This window comes from Trachinotus anak, unplaced genomic scaffold (genome assembly GCF_046630095.1).
Source record: "Trachinotus anak isolate AG129_WGS33_773 ecotype Australia unplaced genomic scaffold, CSIRO_AGI_Tana_v1 ptg000021l, whole genome shotgun sequence".
NCBI lineage: Eukaryota > Metazoa > Chordata > Actinopteri > Carangiformes > Carangidae > Trachinotus > Trachinotus anak.
The window spans coordinates 6,639,111-6,657,581 of record NW_027273872.1 but is presented as its reverse complement, the minus strand read 5'-3'; the positions used below and the strand labels follow the sequence as shown (position 1 = coordinate 6,657,581).

General features: G+C 38.7%; 1 long non-coding RNA gene across 1 annotated transcript; it reads right to left on the bottom strand.

Annotated features, from left to right (window-relative positions):
• Positions 1–14,979: 14,979 nt before the first annotated feature.
• On the bottom strand, positions 14,980–18,156 carry LOC139606118 (uncharacterized). The gene is made up of 3 exons (XR_011684552.1): positions 18,071–18,156; positions 17,317–17,974; positions 14,980–17,216 (listed from the first exon to the last, which is right to left on the bottom strand). It is a non-coding gene; the product is annotated as an uncharacterized lncRNA (long non-coding RNA).
• Between the last annotated feature and the right edge of the window lie 315 nt (positions 18,157–18,471).

Genomic DNA, 18,471 nt, shown 5'->3' with positions numbered 1-18,471 from the left:
TACCAGAACCTACTTGTGCTCACTAAATGAACGTGAACATTGTTAATGAGATTTATTGAGCTTAGTTGTAAAGAGATATGTTCAGATCACCGTTAACCAAAAAATACACGTTCATATGCAACACTGCTTGGTTTTGATGCATTGTCAGATCATTAGACTGATTTCTTTTTCAGCAGTGAGATGTAATAGTTTTGGGGTGCTGTGCCAATCATGGCATCAGAAAATCATTGTTCAAGAGGGCATGGACAAATGTCATAAGAGGAGGTCAGGGTGGATGGATGGTTGTTCAAAGAGTGCTGTTGGGTGATGGTGATTGTCACTTTACAAGAGCTTTGGCCATCGTTGCATTTACAAAAGGTTATAATACCTCCTCTGAGCAGCGCTACATCCTCAAAGGCTACAGTGAGTCGCTTTCATAAAATGAGGGGAGGGCTGTGGCTAGCTGTTTAGCGTGCTAACTTAAGTAGAAGAAAAGAGGAGAGAGAGACAAGACTTCACACGGGCTTTGCCTCCTACCACTGGAGACAGCGAGTGAAGGGATGAAGTTTGATGCTTCTAGACTGGTAAGTAAAAAGCTCTTACCCGTAAAAAGGTCTTTTAAGGTCAGGAACAATTGTAGATTGTGGTTAAAGATTGAAGTCACAGCATCTTGTCTCATGCTTCCTATCAGCCTTGACTTTAGGCTACAGCTGTCCTCCAGCACACTCTACTGCTACGTGTGGTGGTTTATATAATCCACTGAATAATACACTATTTACTATGGCTGTAACAACCCCCAATATTTGATTCATCTTCACATGCCATCCAAGCCATACCATGGGAATATCTTTTTTTTTTTCCTCTGCAAGTATTATCAACAGACAGCCATTGAACCAGACTACAGTGCCACTGACGAACAAAGCTGCTACACCATTATGTCTCCTTCGCACTCCTTTACCCCTTCTCTGAGCATCTGTGTCTTCATTCTGGGCATCAGCTTTGAAAATTAGCACAGGCACTGAACTCGCTGTGCTGCTGATCCCTGCTGCCGTGACATGTCACTGATACTGGCATGTAAACATTTTAACATGAGTGTAGACACTCAACAGTTTGCTTTGGAGTGTTTCTGTTATGGTTGTACAGTTATGTTGTTGTCTTCTAAAATAATAAAACAAAAAGGACAACTTCCGGTTTGGTGAGAGAGGGTGGCCTGTCATCTGTACAATATTATCTTCTATAAATTATGTATATATCTTTTGCATTTATTAGTGCTTCTAAAAGAACTGTTATAAAGTATGTGTGATAATGCACTTGAGATAAATCTTTAATAAATGTACTTGACCTTACTTCTCCTTTGTTTGCTGAGGTAAAGAGGAAATTTTAGACAACGTGAAGTAGAATAAAGATATTGGAGCTCAGAATATTTCCCGAAATACAGAATGGTATACGCAGTAGTTTGGAAACATATTTCTGCCACACAAACTAAAATGAATGAAAAAATTAATCACTTGACAGAGTCAAGACAAATACTCAATGGGGCTATAAGGGGTATTCGCCTTAGAGGCTACAATATTTATCCTACAGAAGGTCTTCATAAGGTTTTCTTTATCTCCAACATGCCAGTCAACAGTTGGTTTACAATAATCCTGTCAGTGTCCACCAAGAAGATCCTGAAGTAAAAGGAGAAGGGGAGTTTTTAAAAAAATGTTTTAAAAGAAAAAAAAAACAGCTCTGTTCAACTGCCATCATGCTCGTGCTGCTGCCAATAAAAACACCAAACAGTGACTTTGAAGTGGCAGCAAACGTAGTACTTCTCAGTAGCTTTTGTAGCATATATGAGCGTATTGGATTGCATCTGCAGATCCCCTTTGCATCTATTTTTGATGCTGGTGCTGAAGTGGGACATCAAGGCTAATTTGAGTAAGTGCCACTGTTAGCCAGACTATCAACATCAGCACGAGTGCTGCATGATTGTTAAAAATATAAATATAAACTGCAGGGGGATTAATCATTAAGATGTAAAAAGGAAATTAGCTGCCCATCATCTTGAATGATTTGGAAGGTTGATTGCTCTGCCTGTCAACCTTCTAGATGAAATCTTGCTGTCGTGGATGTCTGATTGCCAAGCTCAGAATACATAAAACATGTCACTTTTGCAAAAAATATACAATATGCACACCTAAAAACACAGTCAGAGCTGTGCATGGCATACAGAACATGGTACAAGAGGAACAGCAACTCGCTTACCAACTGTCTGAGAGACTTACAGCTGGTAAACTGTGCATATGACTCAGTGAAAAGCTTTATATCACTTCAAAAAAGTGACACCTTCATCCTCCCCCTCCTCCTCCTCCTCCTCCACAAAATGATTAATTCTATCCTTAAAAGGCAAGTCCAGAATTGTGCATGTGACAGGGATACTAACCGAGACACAAAATCTGTTCAGAAGAAATGAGTCATTTGACTCACATAATGCACACTATCTGCTGTGTAAACTATCTAACTTTTACAATATAAAAAGGCCTTGACCTGACAGTATTTTCAAATATATAATTAATTTTAATATATTTTTATATTTCATATTATTATATATCTAATTAATATATTGATAATTTACGGTTGTTATGGTGGATGAGAAAACGTGACCACTGTCAAACAACAACTCCTAATTAAAAACAGATGGTGGTGTTTCTCTGTCATAAAAGAATTTAAACTGAGTACTCAAATAATATAATTTAACACCAGCTAACCAGCTAAATAATCCCTAGAAAGATGTATGTATTGGACAGTGGGATGATAAGTAATTACAGGGTGGTGGATGGGTGAGTAACACGTATGACATTCATGTTCATGTCCTCTCACAGGCCTGCAATTAACACTTACCTTTGTTTCCCATAATCACAATATGCACAGACACTCTGGAAAATGAGAATTCAAAAAATGTCAGCACTGAATGTGAAAAAGAAAAGACATTGAACCTAATCTGAGGTGTTGCTGAATCATCCAGTATCGGCATCTTTGTTCTCAGATAAGGTTGAGCGAACCCAATATCAGCCCGGTGACCTGTGCGCTGGTTTAAGATGGAGGACTTGCAAATTCTTGGTAAGTGATGAGTGTTCTGAAGACAGTGAGCATACAGATCAACAGCATGTGACATGAATTATGCTGCCAGATATGTTTGAGTATTTTGATGCTTTTGCAGTGACTCTGGGTTGTCATTGGAATTCACTGGAGATTTGTGCACTGTGACTTTCAAAATATGTATTTTACAAAAAATGTCATCACTCTCACAAACTGAAACTCAGATTGGTCCTCAAAAGTGAAGTACAACAGCACACACTTACACTTGATTTTGTCACTTAGAAGGACACTACTGCACACCCATCCCGAACTTTAACCCAGTCATAACCTTGACAGCCTTAATGGATATTGTAGCCACTTTTTGGAGAGTCCTCAAAAATCCAATATACATAAACACACATTGATCCACATACACAAAATCATCGTGTCATTTGTTTATCCTGTATATTTTAGCATTGTGAGAAATGATTTTCTCTGCTTCATCACTGTGTTGAATAATACAAATGTGTGAGCGCTCAGTGCCGCAGTGTTCAGTCCACAGCCTGAAGGTCATGTCCCTCTTTCAAATGAGGGCCAGAGGGCACAGACTCTTGGACAGCAGGACGCATCCAAAGGGAGCTTCCACACATAATGGGCTCTAACACCCGTTGCAGAGAGAACAGGGGGTGTTTACTTTGTTGACTGACCTTGCACCCTCTCACTCCCTGCAGGGTAGACATTGATTGTGTATGATCTGCTCCAGCATCCAGCACTGAGTTGTCTGAAGCAGGGTCAAAGAAACGACATATCCACTTTGCCACAGTGTATTTAAAAAATTCTAAATAATTTTCTTTATTTGTTCAGCAATGGAAATGTATGTCATTATTGCAAAACATTAACAACCACTGACTTGTGTGATTGGACCTTCCTTATAGAATCCCTGTTATATATTTATATTTTACAGAAATTGGTTTAATTTAATTTTTTGTCTGCACCATTTCATGGATGCAGGTTTGTTTCAAAGTAAAATGATTGAAATAACATGGGATGCTCTGCTGATGCGATTTTTGATTCTAGTCATTTTATTACTCTAACCCATTGTTGGTGTCATGTACAAAATGTGGAAGAAGACACTGTGTACTGACAGTAATTACAATAAACCTCCAGCTGCTCTTGGATTTGTTGAAAAAATATGACACGATATTTGCTGGACTTGATTTATGGTGAAAATCCAAACATTTGATAAGAGTTTAATAGTTTTCCAGAATAAATCAGCCCAAAAACTACAGATTGAACACACATGCATTTGTACAAAGACTGCATCATTCATTCAGTCTGTGTCTTTGGATATTGTAAAATGAAAAAACCGTCAGCTCCATTTGAAAAAGCTTTGAAAAGCAAACAGCGAGTTCAGCAGATTTGACAGGGGGGATAAGGAGCATGATAGATCACCTTGAGAATGCAGAACGCTACTCAGAAATCCATCCATTCAAATGCATCAGCTTTTGCATTTATACATGTGGATGTAAATATTTCTTCCTGTGCCATGAAAGCAAAGGTAACAATAACAAATGAACACAATCTCTGCATATTTTCTGTGATTCATTGGTCATACAAGCAGATGTTGCTAAGTCAGTGTAGCTTTTTTCTTCCTGATGAATGAAATGAAATGCATTCAACAAAGATTACAGGCAGTTTCAGCACAATATTTTTTGTTCTGTTTGACTTCTTTCCACTTCCTTTTTTTTTCTACACTGTTGCAAAGCTCTCACCTGAATTTGATGCTTGTCGATTTTTCCCTCCACTCTGCTGGATCACTTGAGGCTGCTTCAAACTGGGACAGGATTGTTTGAGGAACCAAAAAAAGCATATTAGGTCTGAAACTCTGAGACTTTGATCTAGCTGTTTTTTTTTTTTTTTGTTTGTTTGTTTTGTTTCTTCATGAATTATCAGTTCGTGTAACACAAAAATTCTACATTTTTACATTTTTCTTTTAATAACATCATCATTAGTAAAATGAGAATTAATGCACTGCATCCACTTTCACTGGCTCACTGGTGTGGCTAATGTTAGCTAGCACTAGTTACCTTCTCAAAGTAAAATATATTTTATAGAAACTGAGAGAAGGCATACTTGTGAATCCATGTGTACTTTATTTAGCATATCCTGTTTGGTGACCCCCTTAGTTCCTTTAAATTACTCGTTAGAGGGAGATTGAAATTTTAAGTTAATAGTTAATGTCAGGTGTGACAACCTGGCTAGCTAACAGCCTTAACTGACATCTGACTGACATAGAGGATAATTTGATTCACACATGCATCTTAAATTCTGATGCTAAAGAAACTGAGACATATAAGAGATAAGTCCAAAAACCAGTACTACAAATCTGGGATGGCTGAAATTGTGTTACCACAGACAGAAATGGTTTTCTTTTTAGATCTATTGCTCACTTAGTTTCTAGTCCCTCATAAAACAAGGGATATGAAACCCTATCCCTATCCCATAGGTCGTTTGTGCAGCAGGTCATTATGACACAAAGTTACGTTTTGTTGTGAGGCAACATCTAGTGGTTGTATTAATCATGACAGGAAGAAAAAAAGAAAAGTCCAATGATGTAGTATAAAGAGCAACAAAGACTGCATCAGCAAAAGGTTGTGGTGGATGGCTGGGTCAGCAAAGCACAGTTATATCACACAGAGTGTGAAAGTAGCAGTTTCTGTTGTTTCTTCTATCCATGGCAAAGATAACCACTTTGTTATTATCGTAACCATGACAACAACATGTTAAGGAAGTCCTTATTTTGACAAAACCACAATCTTCTCCTAGACCTAACCAAGTAGTTTTTGTGCTTCAACTTAACCAAGCCATGACAGTTTATTATTGTTAGTCTGTATGTTAATTATTGTAACCATGACAACCATGGTCCAGTACGGCTGCCGCCATAGGGGTGCTATTTTAGGAGACACTCCTATGGATCGTATTAGAGGGTTGAAAAAAAGACCTATATGGTTGTTCAGGTTGGAGGACTTATGCTGGACACCTGCAAGGACCTTTCCCACAGCAGACGCTTTGACTCGGTCTAACAGTAACAGCACAGGTGGTACTAATGACATTAATGATGACTCTGCTCCATTTGTGTGTCCCACTGAGCCAGCATGTACATAATCAAGGCCTTAGAACCTGCACAGCTAAATGGATTGCATCAATTTTTAATGTTAGTTGTCGCACCTGTGCTTGCCCTGCCATGACATATCAAAACGTCTGCTGTGACCTATTGCAATTAGTTCTTCCCACTAGGCTAGTCATGTGAGCAGAGCTAACCACCTTATAAGAATCATGCTTAAGGCATTTGCCTCTCCAAGACTGGAGCCAGTATTTCTGTTTGGAATATGTACTATAAAAGTATACACTTGTGATCCATTGAGATAAAAACATCCATTAAATTCCAGAGGCCAGGTTATAGTACCTGGTCAGATATGGCACTGCAACAAATAGCCCCAGAAGACACAATGTGACAGTATCAATATGGTTATTCACTGACTCCTGTAGACATCTGCAAATTAGTATTACTATTGTGATAAAATAATATGAAGACTAGATCTTCTAAGTATAGTAAATGCTTAGTGTTTGTCTCTTTATTTGTACTGTGATCATTCTATTCCTTACCTTATTAATTGTTTTGGACACAACCCCTAATTCTTTGTCAAATGTGCTATAAACAGGTGCTGTACATGCCCCCATGCACAATTCCAGGTGCACAGTCACACACAAAATCTCATGATGACACCTCATCAGCCAAGGGCAAACTGCCAACCTCCACACGCTCTGCCTGTCTCAGAGAAAAGCTGTGGATTTGTTGAGGTGCACCGGGGTGGACGTCACTATCACACAGCCACCACAACAGAATAGATGCAGTCTGACATACCCAGCTACACCAGTCTACCCTGTTGGATCCCAATTCAAAACCAGGTCAAAAAAAAAAACGCTAAATGTAAAAACGCTCAAACATTCTTGACCACTGATCAAATAGCTGCATTCATCATGCATGGATTTTTTAATGTAATACCTCATTACATATCCGCTCCTCCAGGTGGGAGGTCTATTTACAGAAAAATGATGTTGGAAAGAAATCGGTGGTCTTCCTCAGGGCCATTTCAGCAGCGTGAATATTGGCTGACACAAACACCTGAGGCATTTTCTTCTACAGGTTACATGCTGACTGCCTCTGGGTGGTTAAAACAACCTCTTAATGGAAAAAAAAAATGTTTAAAAAAATAATAATAATCACAAACTAAAAACTGTAGTTACTAATCTAATGCATATGATACTGCATTCTAGAGTTAATCACACGTGACATTTGTTCATCCATAAGCATCCATAATGTAGTTTTGCATTTCACACATCTATTGTGCTTTATACAAATGCAGTGTTTCATTGCAGTTAAATGTGAGTGTTGCCTACACATTCACAGGGTGTGAAAAACAGATTTCTCATTATCAAAATGTTCACGGTGTTGGCAGCTTGGCATTGACAATGCCGCTGTAGTCATGTTGTCAACAGGGCAGGTAAAAGATGACAGTAGGTAATGATATGAGCCTCTTATGCCTGCCTGCAGAGTTGAGAATTTTTTTTTTTTTAAACGTTCACTCTTTTACTGAAATGTACAAAAAATGCTGTAGCGAAATTTATAAAAGGAAAAATGAATGATAAATAATTCAACTCAATTACTCCCTCTCGTTTTCAACAGGGTCCTTAAAAGATTTTGTGTGGGATTGGCAGTGTTATGAGACACAAAATGTTCAAAAGACCAGCACTTCCTGCCTCGTAAAAGCTGAAATACCTCTGTTGTAAACTTCAAACAGCTGTTAGATGACCAATGTTTGTCCTTTCTAGAGTACAAGTCTCAAACCTCGTCCATGCACAAGGGCAGCCACTGGTTATTATGTATTGTTTTATGCATAACCACCTGGCCAAGGGTTAGTAAAGTTTAACTAGTGCAACACTTGAAAAATTCCAGCTGTCAGTTTGTGTGTGTGTGTGCATTTATGTAAACAAGACAGCTTTACCTTGATTGTTGGAAATATTTTATATCCAGAAAGAGTCTTTCCTGTTATTTTTGTGCACATTTATTTTCAGATGACATCCGGTGTAGATGTTTTTGGAAGAGATCATACATTTTTGGTCTTATTCTGTTGGTAACTCAATTTTTGGAAATTCTGTCAAAATAATTGTTCTAATGTAAAAAAAAGACAAATCTGTCTTGATGAATATGACTAGATCACTAGTAGATCAGCAGTTTTACATATTTTATAGTTGAGGACAGGGGCGGACTGGTAATCTGGCAGACCGGGCACTTTCTCGCTTTGGTCCTTTTTTATTTGTCTGACCGGCCCATAAAACTCATAGATCGGCGGCCCATTGGGCTCAGGCTGGCTCAATCACATATTTAAACACCTTCCCCCTTGGTCTCTGTGGTGGCGTAATGCATTCGTCAAAAAAAAAGTCCCATGAACACACACACAGGCCCACGAAACATGTAAATCAACGGCTGATTGGTCCTTTTTTCGAGCTGACACTGGGCCAGTTTGGACCAAAACGGCAGGGGCAATTTTTTGTCCCAGTCTGGCCCTGGTTGAGGGTCTATAATGTAACTGCAACCACAGGGTTTATATCAATCCCACAGATCCCTTCAGTGGCTTTATTTTTTATTTTTTAACCTTAAGTTCATTATAACTGCAAACAGCATCATAAACGTTTTGGAAGGAGTTGAGGACCCAAATGCAGACAAAGCAGGGGTAATTTATAAAACTAAAAAGTAATTAACAAAAACAAGAATCAGGCAGGAAATAAACCCAAAAGTCCAAAAAACACAGGAGCACTAAGAATGGGAACAGAGCTGGAACAGAGCTGGAAAACAACAAGGAAACGCAGGAGCAAAACAGGCGCAGGAGACACTGGCGCATGACACGGAGGAAGCTGAACAGATGAACTGACCAAGACAAAGGGGAAGACAGAAACTTAAATACACAAGGAAGGCAAGGGCAATTGAACACAGGTGTGACACATGAGGGCAGAGCAGACAATCAACTAGGAGGGAAACAGGACAAAGACAGGAAGCAAATAAACTTGAGACACACAACAACATAATTTCAAAATAAAACAGGAAATGAACCAAAAAGTCCAAACAGAATCAAAACTAGTCCAAAATCCAAACATAAGGTTTCCGTTAGGGCAAACCCTGACACAGGTTTGAAATGAATAGTAGCTAAAAAATATGAGTGATGTACATAGAATACGTGAATGTCAACACCCTTTTTAGAAATGCGTGTATACCTTCAATGATAGGGGCTCTATAGGCACAGCAGTGGTTTCAGCAAAATGCTAATTTCAGCATACTAACTGGCTCACAATGACATGCTGAGAGAGGCAGGTATATGTTTACTGTATTCACCATATGTTAGCCTGTTTACAGGCTAATAGCTTCTAATCAGCACTAAACACATAGTGTAGCTGTCTGATGAGAATGGCATTAATTTTACAGGTTGTAAATCAAAGTATTTGAGAATTTAAAATTTTGATGTGTTGATGATGCTGTGTGACAATATATGACAAATGTTTTTCATTCATCCTGAGGGGAAATTTTAAATTTTTCTAAAATTTTATGAATGCACAAACACAAATGTACAATCCAGTCAATAGTTATTGAGATATTTCAGTCTTGGGTTGAGTAATTGACCAACAGACAGACCGCCATTGCCATCCATAGAACTATGCTGCCAGTATGGCTAAAAATAAAAGGACAGCCCTATTTTTCAGTACAATACCTGCACTGTACTTTTATATGCTTGGTAATTATGTAGTAATTACCAAAAGTTAAAATTATAGGTTTCAGAATGACCTCAGCTCTGCTACATAGAAGGTACAAGGTAAAAGGTGAATTTACAATTGGTACAAATGATTTATTTACCACATATAACATGATTTTTAATAATGGATTTTCTACTAGAAACACATTAATTGATGTGATTAATTTGGTGAATTTGTAAAAGTTAAAAAAAAAACAAAAAAAAGTATTTTTATTCATTTGTTGCGAAGAAATGCAGCAAACCATAAAAACTGAGTGCAATGGGTGGGTTTGACATTGTGTAGAAATGTAATTCTATATGATGGATGGTATTGACAACCACCTACCTTCCTACTAACCAGCACCATGGCTGCAAAATGTCTAACAGATATACAGAGAGTCTGGTAACTTGTTAATTACGTCAGTGAGGAGACACAATATTATCTTTCCCTCCTCCTCCTCATGCTCTGGCTCAGTCCTTTCATCTCTTCTCGCCAGATGCTGACGCACTATAGTTACTGTTACTGAGTGAGTGAGCTTTTTCCAGTAAGCGAGGGCAATCTGAGGCATTGTTGAAGCTGGGACTAGCTTTAGTTGACACTTGCAGAGCAGTGATTCAACATCATCCTCCCAGTATCTAATCTCTATGTCACCTCCGTCCCCGAACCGGCCAGATCTCTCTCCATTCTGCGTGGCTAGTAACCCAATTAACTTGTCCCTTATCAATCCAAAGGCTCCTTCTCAATGCCTTTCACTATTCAGAGGACTAAAGGGGATCAGAATTTGAGTGCAAGGTTTCCACGAATCAATATGAAACATGCTTGTGCTAATAGTTTCATTTAACAACTATAAAGGGGCCATTATGTTATGGATGGATAAATTCACACAAATAACTGCATCTGTTGAGAACACAGCAGTTAGATGTTTTGGGATGTTATCACTACAAACAACTCATCTCATATCATGGGGGAAACACTGGTCTTCATTCAGGCAGATCCTTTTTTTTCCCCCAGCTGTAATTGCACTGCCGCAGAATAAGTTGCCACGTCGCACTGAGGGTATAATTGAGACTACCTGTCATTTCTGATGCTTGTGCATGACTATCATACAGAACACACCGTGCTGCAGTTTTCAGTTTGAGACATGGATGCTTTAAGTCACAGCGAGGCGTCTGAGCTCGCACTGCTAAAGTGTACCAGGCACCAGCATGCAACTTGTAGCTGCGGCACATTCGCTCTTCTAACTGATCAAGTCAAAGCTTGCACCCGTTCACATCTCTCCACTTTTATTTCCTGTTGTGTTGTTTGTCACGGAAAGTACTTCAGTGCCTGTGATTTTTGTGCCTGCACCTAATGAAAGCTTGCTTATTTAGCAGGTTTTTGCAAAGACTGTTGCATTTACAGGAATAAGAACAGACAATATAAACACCCCTAAGAAAAGCACTTGTGATTAAAATGTGAAGAATTTTAATCACTGCTGCAAACACTGCTTTAAAGGTGGTGCACAATATACTTTATGGCATTTAATTTGTCTTAATTATTAGTATAAAAGTTTATCCATTGCATAGGTTTAAAGGCAAAAAATGTAAATGTATTATTTTTGTCAAAAAAAGAAAAAAGAATCTGTATCTATCTATGTTTTGCCTTTATTGATATGGAAATTACAGTTATGCAACACTTCATCTGCAGGTGATGATGCAAAATGATTGCTGATAACTGCTGAGTTTTGTTAATTAGGAATTAGTGAATGTGTGAAGAAGCCTTGATATATCTACTTAATAGCAAAATGCAGTTCTATTAGTTTTCAAAATGGCATGTTTATAAGAAGACATCAGTATGTGCTGAGGATCAAATCAAATCACCTTCAAAAGTAATGTACAGTGCATGTTCCCTCTCCTGCAGTAAAGCCCCACCACAGCTGCACCATTTGATGAAACCTAACGAGGAGTGGTCAGCCTTGGAGGTTGCAGCCATGTGTGACAGTGCTTCCTCTCTCTCTCTCTCTCTCTCTCCATCTCCTCCTGTTGCAAATTTCATCCTCAGTCACCTTTTAGTCGTTGTGGAGACTCCAAATGTCACTGATTTCTATCATCCACATTCCCCAAAGCCCTCATATGGACATTACAGAAGAAAAAAAAAATCATCTCACACTTTAAGAGCTACAGCATCACACAAAACACACCCATGGGTGCACTGCACAGCATTTATGATCTATATCACAATTAGAAATCAAAGGTCTCCCTCAGTGAAAAATGTCAGTTGGGTTTGAAAGAGTTCAAGTCTTTTTTCTCTCTCTGGTATGGGAATAGCTGGAAAAAGGGTAAATGGTAATGATTCTCTCAAAAGGTTCTTGATGTCTTTCTTGACCTCTTAACTGTTAGTGGTGGAGGCCACAGTGACACATACTGTGAATGTTTTAATCACTGTCACTTTAAAGTATATACAGTGTAAACAACTGGGTAGAATTGTGAAATGTGGATAAATAAACAAAATGTTTTATTAGGTTTTTATGTGGTGGTATATTACATGTGGTAATACAGTTATGTATTTATTATATAAATACTGCACTACTCTGAATATAATAAGAAAGACAGCCCCAAATATGCAGCACTGTGGAAATAAGAAACACTTTGATATATTGCGGTGGGCACATACAATATATTTGTCATTTATTAAATGCACTGGCACATTTAAAAAAACATAACCCATTTTTACCTAAGTTGCTTTCTGCTTAAATTTTAATTTTTCCTGCAATCCCGTTGGGTCTAGCACATTATGAGACAGACACTTATATACTGTTAAATGCTAATTAATGAGTAACATTTCAAAAACATTAAATGAAAATATAATGTTTTTATACGATATTTATGACTAAATTTCTTGTTTCATAGTTTCTCTTAAAACATGAAATTTATAAATGTTACCTCATGGCATGACAGTAAGACAACATAGAGAGAGAAAAAAATCCCATCCAATAGTATTAACACAGATTAATCACCAATCTGTGAAACCTGTAGTCTCACAGTTTTCAAAGTGACATATGAAGCAACATGTTAGAACACTGCAAAACCAAAAATCCCTTCAGGGGATTAACTTCAGGCAATTGTCCATTTTATCCCCCACTGCTAAACTATAAATATGTCACAGCCACCAAAATGCTGGCATTTACTGTATGGGAGAATGACATTTGTCTTTGTGTGAAATACTCAGCTGAGACAATTAGGACCTCTGCATGTGCAAGCTAAATAAGGCTCTGACTGTCAGAGCAGTCTAGTCTGTTTCCACTGATTCCCGCCTAATGTTCAACACGAGTACAGGGAGCAGAGAAAACTCTCAGCTTAAACTGACGTACACCATGTGTCAAATTTAGCAGTTTGCAGTTATTAAGCAAATGAGACTGCAACATCTGCAAGTAACAACTGTAGCTAAATCAGAAACCAATAGTAATGTTATTTCCTTTTTCCCCCTGCTTCCACCCTCCACTTAACATGTTACATAATCTGCGATTGCATATAATCATTATTTCTATTTGCATTGCATATTAAGTGTTGTTCTTTGTTCTGTAATGAATCCTACAACTATTAGTGCTGCAATGATCCAGTTTCATCAAACTGTATCCTAAAGGGCATCTTAAAAATGATGTTGCCTCTAGGAAACCCACCTAATGTTTGTAGGATCTCTGCCTGGGAGACAACAATATGGCCACACACACGATTAAAGCATCTGCTGTGTGTCCATGAGTCTTCTTCTATTTCTTCTGGAGGCTTTACAATTTTAATGGTTTGGTGTTGGTAACGATCATTACACAGGTCTAATTTTCCCCTTCATAAGTTGCTGCTTATCCTCAAACAAAGCATCATCATGTTTCGTTAATGGTCTGTTTTAAACAGTTTGTTAGTTACATCTTTCCTCTCATTCGCGGCAGCCACAAGAATTTGGTGTTTTTCTCAGCATCCATGAAGCAGGGTGCATTGACAGCCAGTCATTTGAGAACTTGCAATACAAATCTCCTTGCAATTGGAGCTTCTACGACATCACCTGTGTGTTAATAGTGATAAAATGTAATTTAGGGCACTACTGTGTAGTTGCTGTTGCCATGATGGTTACTAATCAATGCACAATGTTTTTATATTCATTCTATGTAGCAGAAACCCCATAAGTGCATTGTGTATAAGTGTATACATTTGTGACAACAACAGAGCTGTTTGTAAGTCTTGCTACTACTACATAGCTAACATTAGCTTTTTACTTACCAGTCTAGGAGAAATGTTGCGAGTTTAGTACCAAACTTCACACCTTTACTCTCCAACCAGTGTTAACTCTTGACTCTATCACATTTTTTCTTCTCCTGAATTTAGCACACTAACTCGCCCCGTCTCGTCACTTTCTGATATTGACTCACCGTAGCTTCCAATCAGTCCTGAAGATGTAGTGCAATTTTCCTGTAAATGCAACGATGGCTGAAGCTCTTATCAAGCGACAATCCCCACCACCCGTTCCCCGCAAGAAACCACGTTCCGTGGCAGGAAAAACATACAAAAAGCTCCTTTAAGATAAAACTGAGGTCTAACACTGGGTCAAAATAAGCATATTTTAGTTTGGTTAAATAACCCTGGCTGTCTTTTAGTGCTGGGCAAATTTACACAACACTGAACTGGGGCAATTTTGCCAATAATGTGATTTTTAGTGTGTAGAGAAATCCAGGGACAAAAACAGGTGCATTTCTTGGAATCGTGAACATGGTTGCAAACTGTAAATAATAATAATAATAACAATAATACTACATTTCATTTATAGAGCACTTTTCAGTGTACTCAAAGACACTACATGAATTAATGACAATAGAAAAACAATAAAAAATGGTAAAAGAACATGGCTAACCGAAGAAATAGTATATCAAAGAAAGAAACAAAATTTGAGCAGTATTGTGTCTTGACAGGTGATTTGAAGGAGAACACTGTTTCAGCCAGTGTAACAAAGCCAGCATCAGTAGACCCCTGCCTGGGGGTCCGAAGCTGAACAATGGCTCATAGCCTGTTAAAAGGTCCAAACTATAGCTGGGAGCAAGCCTTGTCAAGCACTAAAAGTTATCAATCAAATTTTAAAATCAATCATGAAACTGACAGGCAACCAATGTAAGGATGTCAGAGTAAGAGTAATGTGGTTCTTTGTAATGTGATCTCTCTGAGCTGATTAAAGGCACTGTTTCAGCACTGAGCCGCAGCTGGTTGGTAAATAAAGTGTCATAGTAATACCAGAAAATATAAAAACAAGTATGACGTTCTTTTATGTTAGTGGTAGACATCACTAATCTAATTTTGGCCAATCTTTAAAACTAAAGGGAACACGATTGAGTTACTACATCTTCAATGTGGGTCAAGGGTTAAAGTTTGATTGAAGATGCTGCAGTGTTTTAGGTGCAGCTTTCATGATACTCGTCAAAAGATGAAAAGCCTGCAGAATTTGTGAAGTTATCATACTTACACATCGTGAAGCTCTGAGACATCCAGTCTTTTTATGGCTGCCAGAATTATGATATGTCCTCCGAAAGATTGATATCATCGTGCTGTTTCACTGTGAGTTCAGACAGCGGTTTCAGGGTTGAGAACATTTCAGTGTGCAGTCTCACCAGCGTGTTTTATGGGCTGACTGCCTTGCTCAAGGGTTTAATAGAGTTTCTTCATTCTTGGGTCACTGGGACTAGCTCCTGTAAATCGAAGGGAAAAAAAAAGACAAAAAGCCCTTTGTTGTTTTATAAGGAAGACCTTGCAAGGCCGTCTGTATTCATTTTTGAGTAACCTCATTTCACTGACCTTTTATGCACGGCAGCTCCTCTTGTGTGCATGATTTGGTCTTGCATGCTGAATTTTCCAAGGTTCCCTCTGAATCAACCTCCGTCCTCACAATGAAGCTTTATGAAACTGACGAACTTGGCAGCCTCCCACATAATGAGAAAATAAGCTTAAGTGTATAAGCATTAGTCATAACATAATTTGCGTATTTTTCTGTCTGATCCATCTAACACTGGTTGAACACACTTTGATTAAAAAAAATTAGTTGCCATGTGCAAGAGTTTCGCATTTTATTAATTCTTTTATTACAGAATATTAAATGAGGATACAAGACTTAGTGATCCATTAAAAGCTCTTTTGAAGGTCTGTTAAATGACTGAATGAATGGTGTATTCTTTTGCACTAACAGGCCATGATGTTAAAATTGTATTTCATTTGATGGAGTTTCTGTATCACCAGATATCCAGCACTGTAGGTCATTGCAAGCGACAGTGATGACAACAATTCAGTGAGCAAGGGCAGGTTGCAACCAGTCTGAAATTTTCCAGAGTACAATGAATAAAAAGATACACATGAATCTCCGACAAGGTAACAATGACCTGGTTGCGTAAATTATTGTAACTCTGGTCCCTCACAGGATTTTCACATGATATTCGGTACAGTCAGCAAATCTCATGGAAAGAACAAAACCAAGAAAATGATTAACACAGTTCTGCTGCTTTGAATATATTCAGCACACAAATTGTGTAGTTGTCTAACACTGAAAATTTACTACACTGTATTACAGTTATGCAAGACTGAAATATTTGTAAATGAAAGTGTATGCAGGACCTATTTTAAAAGATTTGAGTGAAGGACAAACACATTGTTGGTTTTGGTCTTTTTTAACTATAACAAATATATAAAATATTCCCAGCTATGACCTTTAAGTTATGGCATAAAAAAGTTGTAGCTTCGTGAACACTTTAGACCTTGGTGACGCAGAAATATGAAACAGAGGTTATAACCCATACAGTACTTATAATTCTATTGCACATCATGAGACTCTGAACTATCGTGTCTGCATTTGAATTTCTTATACAAGTATTGCTGTGTATTTAAAACAAGTCTCAAGCAGACCCTGCCATCTGCATCATGACATATGCTGCAGTGGACTGAGAGAACCTATTTGCACATGCTCACTGTAATCTGCAGTTTTAATGAGTGAGCGCTCTGTAACACCTCAGGCTGCACCAGCATCTTAGAAGCCTGTGTGGTCATTTTAATGGTGCTGCTACATTCAGTTCAATTCCAGACCCAAAAAGCAGAACACAGACGAGGAAGCAGTTTTTAAGTTGTTTTCTTGGCACTAGTGGAGATGGCGAGGGCTGAACAGTCATAGCGGTGGGGCTAGGTGGCCATAGGTGAGATGGCAGAGTTTGGCAGGCGATGAAGACTGATGATGCTGGAGCAGGACAGACTGAGTTCAATAGTCAGGACAGGCACGACAACAGGAGACAGAGCTGGCTGTAGCAGGTGACGGGAGTGAGTGGACTGGTGAAGCTGTAGCACAGGTAAATGCAGAGTTAACAGAATTCTCACAAGTACTAGCAAAAAAACCCCCCAAAAAAACCCCAAGAAACTTGGCTGTGATATTTTTTACCACTGGAGGAGACTGAATGATCTGATGAACAATGAAGGGAGGAACCAAGGCTTGAATACTGCTGCAGCTCGTAGAGTTGATGAACCACAGGTGTGTAGGTGAACTGAAACCAGGTGACCACGCCCAGCAGGACAAAGACACACACACACACACACACACACACACACACACAAACTGGGGACAAACAAGACACACAAGCAAAGTGGAATACCAGGTAAACAGAGGAAGAGTGTCATCGGAACAGTGTGAAGTGTGAACTGAATTGGCATTAAACTGACACCTACTAGGTTTTAGGAATTTCAGCCATCAATAAATGGACTGGGAATAGACTCAAAAGTCCTTGTGGGGTTCCTCTCACTATCTCTACCAGACTCTCTAAAAAGGAGTTCTTCAAGTTTAAAAGAAGCCAAAGGATTTTGGGCACTCACCAGAGAGCCATCAAGATAGAGCTTTAGTCTCCTTCTCTTTGAAAGTGCAGTATCTGTTTCACAAGGTAACAATTAAATTGCAGCTGTCAGCAGAGGAGATATTAAACTTGTTCCCGGTTCTGTCTCCCTTTCTGCTGATGATGACCTTGGTAGGGAGACGGAGGCTGACTGCTGAAGCCTCACGCTGGTTGAGAGGGTTCGCACACTCCGTCTCATGGCGAGCCAGCCATCTGGGATGGGGATATTCATCACATTGAAACAGTACACACACAGCCACTGGCACAGACCCTATCATCATCATCACCATCATCATCATCAACACTCACCAACATCATCGCATGTTCCGGGGCTCTGTGAAAATCATGGACCGCCAGCCCTCCTGTCTCATGAGCTGATGTCACACGATGTCATCTAATCACCCAAGGTGATAGCATTGGCTAAGGATTATCATTATCATTTGTTTTTTTATTCAAAAACACTTTTCATCCTGCCCATAAATATTACTCCAAATGTTGCTTGAGGTTTCATGTCAAGTCTTAATATAAACTGCAAAATATGTTTGTCAGTGCTTTCCAAAACAACCCATGCGTCTGTTCCAAAAACAAATGTAGCTTGTAGTAGAGATTCAAGCAGGACAGTTATCCTCCTGATATTGTCATTACATTAGCAATCAGCCCTTCAGTAATTATGCAGTGATTAACAACCAATTATCATTTTAGCTTAAAGA